General features: G+C 43.8%; 1 pseudogene; it reads left to right on the top strand.

Annotated features, from left to right (window-relative positions):
- Nucleotides 1–3,504: 3,504 nt before the first annotated feature.
- Nucleotides 3,505–7,067, top strand: LOC126668781 (uncharacterized; annotated as a pseudogene).
- The last annotated feature ends 4,120 nt before the right edge of the window (nt 7,068–11,187 follow it).

The raw sequence follows: 11,187 nt of genomic DNA, 5'->3' as shown, positions 1-11,187 counted from the left end.
TGACCAAGAGAAAACAACGTTCACATGTCCCTATGGTACCTTTGCGTACCGACGAATGCCCTTCGGTTTATGCAACGCACCCGCCACATTTCAAAGATGCATGACCTCGATATTCAATGATATGGTGGAAGATATAATGGAGGTGTTCATGGACGACTTTTCCGTTTTTGGTGACTCGTTTGATGGTTGTTTGGCAAATCTTGAGCGTGTTCTAGCACGGTGTGAGGAGACCAACTTGGTGCTTAATTGGGAGAAATGCCATTTCATGGTAGAAGAGGGAATTGTGCTCGGGCATAGAATCTCGGAAGCGGGTATTGAGGTAGATAGGGCAAAGACGGAGGTTATAGAGAAGTTGGTGGCTCCGGTGACGGTTAAAGGAGTCTGGGCATTTTTGGGCCATGCGGGTTTCTATCGCCGGTTCATCAAGGATTTCTCATCCATTGCGAGGCCATTAACGAGTTTGCTAGTAAAGGATGCCCCATTTGAGTTCACCAAGGAGTGTCAAGAGGCTTTTGAGAAATTGAAGGAGGCCTTTGTGACCGCTCCTATTATTTCATCTCCGGATTGGAACTTGCCTTTTGAGCTTATGTGTGATGCAAGCGATCAAGCCTTGGGATGTGTATTGGGTCAACGGAAGGATAAGAAAGTGCATGTGATCTATTATGCAAGCCGGACAATGGCGGGGGCCCAACTCAACTACACCACTACCGAAAAGGAAATGTTGGCGGTAGTTTTTGCTTTGGATAAATTTCGGCAATACTTGCTTGGGTCCAAGTGTATCATCTACACCGACCATGCCGCTTTGAAATACCTCTTTACCAAGCAAGATGCCAAGCCAAGACTAATCCGATGGATCCTCCTAATGCAAGAATTCGACATCGAGATTCGGGATAAAAAGGGCACGGAGAATGTGGTGGCGGACCATTTGTCAAGATTCGAGAATCCGGAGCCAATTCCTATCGGTATGGAAATCAACGAGTGGTTTCCGGACGAAACGCTTATGGTAATCCGGGAAATGGAAACTCCATGGTATGCCGACATTGCTAACTTCCTTTCATCTAAGGTAATGCCTCCGGATTTGACGCACCATCAAAGGAAGAAGTTCCTTTCCGATGCTAAGAGGTTTCTTTGGGATGAGCCGTATTTGTTTAAGGAGTGTGGAGACGGAATGTTGCGGCGTTGTGTCGCTTTGAAGGAAATGATGCCCATCTTGGAGGCTTGTCATACATCCGATTATGCCGGTCATTATGGGGTGGCGAGGACCGCCGCCAAGGTGTTGGAGAGCGGATTCTTTTGGCCTACCTTATTCCGTGATGCTAAGGACTTTGCGAGCCATTGTGATAGGTGCCAACGGGTTGGTGATAGGTGCATTTTACACCTATGTTTAGGAGTTGTTTTCGCTTGTTTTTAGTATACTTTGAAGCGCTTTTTCCCCGTATTGGTGTGCTTATTTTGTGTATTAGTGTTTCAGGTAAAATGAAGCAATGCGAAGTGTTTTGGGCTTAAAGAATGAAGAAATCAAGTATCGGAATAGGAGCGAGTTGAAAGAGCGAAGAAACGAGCAAGATATGGGCGTTTAAAGGAGGGGCTCGATCGAGCCCTTCACTTATGAAGGAAGGCTCGATCGAGCCCTATGAACAAAGCTGTCCAGAAGTTTCTTCAAGGCATAAGGCTCGATCGAGCCCTCACTCTTAAGTGGATGGCTCGATCGAGCCCCTTAAAAAGAAGCTCAGAATTTGAATTTCGAGACAAGACAAAACTCAAGGGCTCAATTTCTATTTTAGGCCCAACACTCCTTAGAAGGGTGTCCTTTGTTTACCTCATTTGTAACCCATATAAATAGCACATTATCTTTTTTAGGGTACAACAAGTTGTAGACATTTTGGATTATTCTCTAGTTTTTACCTTTTTTAGATTAGCCATCTTCTCCTTGGAGATTCCTCCATTGTTGGAGCTTGATGCAAGTTTTATTTGCTTTATGATAACAAGATCTTCATTTTTATTACAAGCTACTTATTGTGAATCTTCATTATCTTTATGTTTGTCTGTTCTACTTATTTAATCAAGGTAATTCTTCTTACTTTAATGTTCTACTTTGCTCATTCCTTGATTGTTTGTGTTAATCTAAATATTAGTAGCTAAATTTCCTTTGTTAGGGGGTTAGTATGATAATTTAGGGGTTTGATTGATTGGTTGGTCCTTAGTGTTGTATGCTTTTGTTTCTTTCCTATTACTCATTGCTTGATTAGGATTAGCTACCTTAATCAATGTCATAGTTTGATTGACGCACCGAGAGGTGGTTGATTAGATCGACCTTTAGGTTAGAAAACCTAGATTTTAGAGCTCCACGAGAGTGGGTTTGAACCTAGGTGACCTTGGAGCGGATTGATTAATCGTTTGATATTGATTTAGTTTGCCTTGTAACACGAGAGTGAGCTTGGTGTGATTGAATGACTAGATAGCGGTTTTGGCATTCCTTGAGGCTCGAGAGAGCGGGAATGACGTTTTAGGCCTCGCTCGGTCCTTAGTAGTTTACACTTGACCAATCATGATTGCATAACCTAGGTTGGATTACTAACTCCTTGACATTCCCCTTTTATTGAATTAGATTCTTGATAATTAATTCTCTTTACTTGTTTAAATTGCAATTTCACGTTAGTTTAATTCTTAGTTAGTAATTGGATACTTGAACCTTCAATTGATCGTTGCTTTCCGAATTGAATTTCCAATTACGTGTTCGCTCACTTTAAACCTCTTGTCTTCGTGGGATCGATTCCGTATTTCCGGATTACTACAAGTTAGTATTTTTGCTAACAAGTTTTTGGCGCCGTTGCCGGGGACAAGGTTGCGTTTAATTGATTGAAAGTATTGTGAAATTCGGTCGAGTTAGCGTTATTTTCTGTTTTTGGTTTATTGTTATTAATTATCTTTCGTGGTTTACACTCGGTTTTCTTGTTGTTGTTTGTGTAGGGAATTTGATTTTTGTGTATGCACAATACGCGACGAGCAAATCTACCACTAGAACCGTTCCAAGATAACCTCGGTAACTACGAAAGAGGTGTAAGAAGAAGAGCCCGTATACCCGAAGTTATGAATAACGAGGGAAACAATTATGATGAAGAGGGGAGGTTCAATCCTCTAATGGATGGAGGGGAACAACAATATCCACCCGCTCCTCCATTAGGGAATGTGAACCGACCAAGGCAACAAGACCACCCAAGGGATGATCGACCCCAAGCGCACGCACAAGTGCCAAACCAACAAAGACAAACTTTGGGTGAGTTTTTCTTGCCGGATGTGGACAATGCAACTTTTGGATGCTTCGCAATGCCGGTTCAAGCGGCAACTTTTGAGATCAAGCCAAGTACCATTCAACTTTTGGAAAATCGTTGTGCCTTCTTTGGGTTGAGTCATGAGGATCCTAATGAGCATATCGCCAAGTTTTTGGGTGTTCTAAACACATTCAAGCTTCATGGGATAACGGCGGACCAAATTAAACTTCGGATGTTCCCTTTTTCCTTGAGGGACAAGGCTAGCATTTGGTTGCACTCTCTACCTAATGAGTCCATTCACAATTGGAGGGAGTTGGCTCAAGCCTTCCTTAACAAATATTTCCCTCATGGCAAGACTACAAAGTTGACTAAAGACATACTTGAGTTTGTCCAATTTGAAGGAGAATCACTTCATGAGGCATGGGAGCGGTTTAAGGATTTACAACGAAGTGTACCCCATCATCGGCTCAATAGAGAGCATGTTATACAAATCTTCTATGATGGGACGAATGTCACTACCCGAGCCACTATCGATGCGGATTCGGGGGGTTCACTTATGCAAAAAACCTATGAGGAAGCCCTTGAATTGGTGGAGAAATTGGCCGTGGTTAGTAGTACTTGGAGTCCTATGGAAAGAAGAGCGCCACCTACTCAAAAGTCACTCATGACTCTTGATCAAGTGAGGGAGATGGAGTCCATAAAAGCCGCAAATGCTTCGCTTCAAGCTCAAGTGGATGCTCTCAAGAAACAAGTCGCTCCTATGCAACGAAACGCTCCGGTGGCTTATGTTCAAGTAGGTTGTGAATTTTGTGGTGATTTTGGCCATTCGGGAGGAGAATGCTTAGTTACGGGTCAAGCCTTATGTGAGCAAGTCAACTACATCGGGGGACAAAGGCAAGCTAATGACCCCTACTCTAACACCTACAACCCCGGATGGAGGAATCATCCAAACTTCGGGTGGAGAAATCAAGAAGGACAAGGCAATGCTCAAGGGCCTAATCAAGCGGGTCCAAGCTTCCAAGGTGGAAATAGACCTCCCCAACAACAAGGAAATTACCATCACAATCAAGGTCATGGCAACAATGCGGGTGCTAGACCTCAACATCCTCCCGGGTTTCAACCTCAAAGAAACATGGATGAAGGGAATATGCTTGCTAAGTTGATGGATGAGCTTAGAGAGATGAAGCAACTTCAAAAGAATCAAGCCGCCACTAATCAAATGCTTGAGACTCAAATCTCTCAACTTGCTATCAATCTTCAAGGTAGACCACAAGGGGGATTGCCATCTACTACGGAGAACAACCCTAGAGAACATGTTAAGGCGGTAGAGCTCCGAAGCGGGAGAAACCTTGAGAAAGCCAATGGAAAGAGGCAAGTTGTCGAGGAGGATGAGCCTTAAGTGGTAATTGACATAGCAAGTTCAAGTCAAGAGTTGCCAAAGGAATGTGAGGAAGTGGTTGTCGAGGTTGAAGAGCCCTATGTGAGGCCACCACCGCCGCCACCGTTTGTACCACCGGTTCCATTCCCAAGCCGGTTAAGGAAAGCTCAAGGGAACGAAAAGTTTCATAAGTTCCTTGAGATTTTCAAGAAGTTGCAAATTAATCTAAGCTTGGCGGACGCACTAAGGGAGATGCCCCAATATGCAAAATTCTTGAAAGATATAATTATGAACAAGCGTAGTTGGGAGCAAGGTGGGACAATACCGCTCACGGAAAATTGTAGTTCCATAATCCAAAGCACCCTACCAACAAAGCTTAAGGATCCAGGGAGTTTTTCTATACCTTGCACTATAGGAAATATGAATGCTATAAATTGCTTGTGTGATCTTGGGGCAAGTATTAACTTGATGCCATTGTTTCTTTTTAGGTCTTTGTTTGGTGATCAACCGGTAAAGCGCACCTCGATGGTATTGCAACTTGCCGATCACTCTCTCAAAAAGCCGTATGGGATAGTGGAAGACGTACTTGTTAAAGTGGATAAATTTATCTTTCCGGTGGATTTTGTGATCTTAGACTATGCGGTGGATAAAGAATGTCCTATGATCCTTGGTCGCCCTTTTATGAACACCGGGCGTGCTCTCATCGATGTTCATGCCGGCAAGCTCACCTTGAGAATTGATGAGGAAAGTGTGGAGTTTGATATGAAGAGAGTGATGCGGAATGCCATCGAGGAGGAGGATTGCATGAGGATAGACTTGATTGAAGAGATTGTGCAAGAACAACTTCAAGAAAATGTGCAAGTGTTGAATCAAGCAAAGGGGGAAATTTCTGAAAATTTTGAGTTGGCAAGCTTCTCAAAGGAAAAAATCTCTGCTTCCTTTAACACTAAGGGCTCGATCGAGCCCTCCCTTTTAATGAAAGGCTCGATCGAGCCCCATGAGTTAAAGGGGGCAGAAATTTTTTCTCAACACATTTCCCAAGTCTCGTTTCATTCCGAGTCGGGGGATGATGAATATACTAGAGAGGATGAACCGAAGCCGGAAAGTTTAAACAAGAGCAATGGTGTGACTCCACCATCTTCGGAGTTGCCCCCGAAGGTTGAAATGAAGCCGCTTCCGCCACACCTCCGGTATACTTTTGTTGGGGAAAATGAGACCTTGCCGATAATCATCTCAAACAAGCTCTCTAAGGATCAAGAAAGGAAGGTTGTGCAAGTGGTGAAAGAACACATGTTAGCAATGGGTTGGCAAATCTCCGACATTCGAGGAATAAGTCCTCAAATTGTGATGCATAAGATTAATCTCGAGGACGAGTCAAAGAAGTCGGCTCAAAGGCAACGAAGATTGAATCCGAATATGAAGGAGGTAGTGCACAAAGAGATCGTCAAGCTCCTCGACGCCGGAATAATCTATCCGATTTCGGATAGTGAGTGGGTTAGTCCCATTCAATGTGTTCCTAAAAAGGGCGGTATGACAATGGTGGAGAATGAAAAAGGAGAGTAAATCTCCACACGGACGGTAACCGGTTGGCGAGTATGCATCGATTATCGGAAGCTCAACGAGGTAACCCGAAAAGATCACTTTCCGTTACCATTTATCGATCAAATGTTAGAGAGGGTAGCGGGACACAAGTTTTATTGTTTCCTTGATGGGTACTCGGGTTACAATCAAATATTAATCCTCCCGGAAGATCAAGAAAAGACGACCTTCACATGTCCCTACGGTACCTTTGCATACCGGCGAATGCCTTTCGGACTATGCAACGCACCCGCCACATTTCAAAGGTGTATGACCTCAATCTTCAACGATATGATTGAAGATATTATGGAGGTGTTCATGGATGACTTCTCCGTGTTTGGCGATTCGTTCGATGGTTGCTTATCGAACTTAAGGCGGGTTTTAGCAAGATGTGTGGAGACAAACTTGGTACTAAATTGGGAAAAATGCCATTTTATGGTGGAAGAAGGCATTGTACTCGGGCATAGGATATCGGAGGCGGGAATTGAAGTGGATAGGGCAAAAACGGCGGTTATTGAAAAATTAGTCGCTCCGACTACGGTCAAAGGAGTTCGGGCATTTTTGGGCCACGCGGGTTTCTACCGGCGATTCATTAAGGATTTTTCATCTATCGCACGACCTTTGACAAGTTTGCTAGTAAAAGATGCGTCGTTTGACTTCACAAGGGATTGCCAAGATGCTTTTGAGAAGCTAAAGTCGGCACTTGTGACCGCTCCCATTATTTCATCTCCGGATTGGAGTTTGCCTTTTGAGCTAATGTGTGATGCTAGTGACCAAGCATTGGGTTGCGTGTTGGGGCAAAGAAAGGAAAAGCGGGTGCATGTGATCTATTACGCTAGTAGAACTATGGCGGGAGCACAACTCAACTATACTACTACCGAAAAGGAGATGTTGGCGGTTGTCTTTGCTCTCGATAAGTTTAGACAATACTTGCTTGGGTCGAAATGCATCATATACACCGATCATGCCGCTTTACGGTATCTATTCACTAAGCAAGACGCAAAGCCTAGGCTTATTCGGTGGATTCTTCTCATGCAAGAGTTCGATGTAGAAATCCGAGATAAGAAGGGTACGGAGAATGTGGTGGCGGATCACCTTTCGAGATTCGAGAATCCGGAACCAATTCCTATTGGTGTGGAGATTAATGAGCGGTTTCCGGACGAAACGCTTATGATGATTCGGGAAGTGGAGACACCATGGTATGCCGATTTTGCAAACTACCTCTCCTCGGGAGTCATGCCTCCGGATTTGACATCTCACAAAAAGAAGAAGTTCTTATCCGATGTTAAAAGGTACTTGTGGGATGAACCTTTCTTGTTTAAAATATGTGGGGATGGGATGTTGAGACGATGTGTGGCTTTGGGAGAAATGATGCCCATTTTGAGTTCATGTCATGAGACCGGACATTATGGTTCGGCAAGAACCGCCGCTAGAGTGCTTGAGAGCGGGTTCTTTTGGCCAACTTTGTTTCGTGATGCCAAAGAGTTTGTTGACCATTGTGATCGGTGCCAACGTGTAGGCAACATCTCGAAAAGAGATGAGATGCCTTTGACTTCGGTTCAAGAAGTGGAGATATTTGATGTATGGGGTATAGACTTCATGGGGCCATTTCCGGTTTCATTCAAAAACCAATACATTTTGGTCTGTGTGGATTATGTTTCGAAATGGGTAGAAGCGGAGGCTTTGCCCACTAATGATGCTAAAGTAGTGTTGAGTTTTCTTAAGCGGCTAGTGAATCGGTTTGGGACTCCTAGAGTGGTTATTAGTGACGGAGGTTCGCATTTTTGCAATCGGCAATTTCAAGCTCTTATGAGGAAGTATAATGTGCATCACCGGGTCGCCACACCTTATCACCCCCAAACGAGTGGCCAAGTTGAGGTTTCGAACCGTGAGTTGAAAAGAATTTTGGAGAAAACGGTAAATGGATCCCGAAAAGATTGGTCCTTGAAGTTGGATGACGCATTGTGGGCATATCGGACGGCCTACAAGACTCCACTCGGTATGTCACCATTCCGCATTGTTTATGGGAAGGCGTGTCATCTTCCTCTAGAGCTTGAACATAGAGCGTATTGGGCTATTAAGAAGTTAAACTTTGACTTCAAGAAGGCGGGGGAAAAGAGATTGCTTCAATTGAATGAGTTGGATGAATTCCGATTCATGGCATATGAAAATGCCAAGCTTTACAAAGAAAAAACGAAGCAATGGCATGACGCCCATATTGCCCCCAAGGTGCTAAAGGTTGGTTCATTTGTCCTTCTCTATAACTCTCGTTTGCGGTTGTTTCCGGGAAAGCTTAAGTCCCGTTGGAGTGGCCCATTTAAAATCAGAAACGTGGCAAATCACGGTGCGGTAGAATTGGAGAATTCTAAGGGTGAGACCTTCAAGGTCAACGGACAAAGATGCAAGCCATATCTTGGGCCATTGATCAATCGGGTGGAAGATGAAGTTTCTTTCACCACTCCTACTTGAATTCACCGCGAGATAGTCGAGCTTTCGACTTTAAACAAGCGCACTCGGGAGGCATTCCCGAGAGGTTCGATTTTCTACCTTTTATTTTATGTTCTTAGCTTTTAATCTTGTGTTTTTGTGTTAATCTTTTTGTTATTTATGTTCGATTTGATGCCGGGTATGTTTCGTTTTTGGTGTGTAGGAATCAAGTGGAAAGGAAAAATTTTCTGCCCCCTTTTACACATAGGGCTCGATCGAGCCTTCCTTCTTAAGTGAAGGGCTCGATCGAGCCCCCTTTGTAAATGGAGGCAGGGAATTTTTCCCACATAGGGCTCGATCGAGCCATCCACTAAAATTCAAGGGCTCGATTGAGCCAAGCCAATTAAGGAAGAATGGGATTGTTTTATTTTGATTGGTTCAAAGATAGAGGTTTGGATTGATGATGTGGCATGATCTCAAGCCATTAAAAGAAAACACATATCACATGGATGGGTGAGGTGGCTTCATCTTAATCTTTCAAATTCAAAATTCAAAATCAAAGGTGTTTCCCCCTCATTTTTGCCATAAATGTCCACATTCATTCATCTTCTTCCTCACTCTTTTTACCCCATTTAGAAAACTCCATAGCTTTCCTCCTCTTCTTCAAAAAATTCGGCCACCACCTTACCCCCACCATCCTCCGGCGAACCTTAAATCTAACCACGCTTTCAAACACCCTTTTCCTTACTCTTCTAATGGGAAAATCTGGGCAATCATCCAAGTCCGCTAAAAATCCACCACCTCAAGAACAAGCTCCACGCACCTCCACCATTCGTTCTCGCCGGAAAACTACCGCCTCCGGAGCAAGAGAAGTAGGGGTTAACACTCCGGCATCTCTCACAAGACGTTTCAACGCACCTTTTCAAATCCGTTCCGGAGAGGAAGGCTTGCTCTATGAGAAACTCAAAGCAAGAGGTATTACAAAGCCATTCCAAATTGATTGGGAAACCATGAAGAAATTAGGGATTGAAGCTATGGTGAAGAAGCTTCTTTGGCGCTTAGACTTGCTTGAATTGGCACAACTCCCTCATGACTATTGTGAAGCTCTCGTTTATGAGTTTTTCACAACTTTGAAAACAAGTGGAGAATCGCTTACCGAGTTTGAGTTTTGATTGGGTGGAAGGCAAGCTCATTATGAATTGGATGAGTTGACATGGGATTTCAAAATGAGCAATGAAGGTTTGAAATGCATTCCGGGGGTCGGTTTTGATGAGCACGCCATTTGGAAGGAACTCTCCGGGTTGGATCATTACAACTCCAACACCTCCAAGACCAACGAAGTGATGGATACCGCACATGTGGTAGTCCTCAAATGGTACGGTCACACTTTTTGTGGTCGAAACGAATATAGCAAGTTGGCTAAGGAGGATCTTTTGGCTTTCAACGCCATGTTACACCCGGAGGTGGAAGCATACCGAGTTAATTCGGCGTATAGGCTCATGCGCAATATTGGTGAAATACCCGAGCTAAGTACGAAGAAGATTGGTTTTGGGTGGTTTGTCACTATGCTAGCAAAGAGTGAGACGTTGGAATTCGGTGACTACAAGTGGGAAAAGCCGAAAATGATCAACATGGAGCACTTGCGGGCGGCTTCATATGTCAAAAAAGGAGAAATTGTGCCTTACTATCGAAGAGCCGCTTATGTGAGTCGACATGGTGCTCGACCTCCATCACCGAGTGATGAAGAAGAAGACACCGAGCAAGAACAAGAGCAAGAAGTTGAGGCGCCGAAGCAAAGGCCTCAAAAAGAACAAGTGCGGAGGAGAGACAAGGGTGTAGCGGAGACTAGCGCTCACGGAGAAGAGCAAGGTGCCGAATGGGAGAATTGGCCCGACACCGAGTTCCAAGGAGCCCAAGCTAGTCATCAACAAGCCCCGAGTGACTTTGAGGCGGAACAACGCCAATTCATGAAGGAACAAAGGTATATGATGAAATACCTTCGGGCTAGGCAAAGAAGGCAAGAGGAGAAATTGAGGGATTATCTCAACGCCCAAGGCGGGCCACGCTACCCTTCGCCCACACCATCTCCGGAACCCCCGACATTCGATTAGCAAGATTTGATTTCTCCAACTCTTTCTTATTCAATTTCACGCTTTATTTTTTCTCTATTTCATGCTTCGGGACTAAGCTAGAAATAGTGTGAGGAGGGTTGGTTGTGAAATTGTATCTTGCTTTTATGTTTTTCTTATGTTTTATGCTTTCGTTTTTTTTTTTTTAGTTGTTTTTAGTGTTTGCGCTATTTATTTTGGGTTGTTTAGAGTCACCTTAAGCACGAAATCTTTGGCTTTAGTTTGTTGAAAGCATGATTAGTGGCCTTGGTGTATTTTTGGAATTTGTCAACTAATGTATTTCCCGATCAATGAAGTCATCAAGTGTGTTTTCTAGTTTATTCAATCAAATGTTGATGCTTGCTTAATGAAATGCAATGTGTATGACATGTTTCAATGAGATTAGGGTGAATTCAATTAGTTG

Source organism: Mercurialis annua, linkage group LG2, assembly GCF_937616625.2.
Source record: "Mercurialis annua linkage group LG2, ddMerAnnu1.2, whole genome shotgun sequence".
NCBI classification, from domain to species: domain Eukaryota; kingdom Viridiplantae; phylum Streptophyta; class Magnoliopsida; order Malpighiales; family Euphorbiaceae; genus Mercurialis; species Mercurialis annua.
Note: the sequence above shows the minus strand (reverse complement) of the source record. Positions and strands in the feature narration are given on the sequence as shown.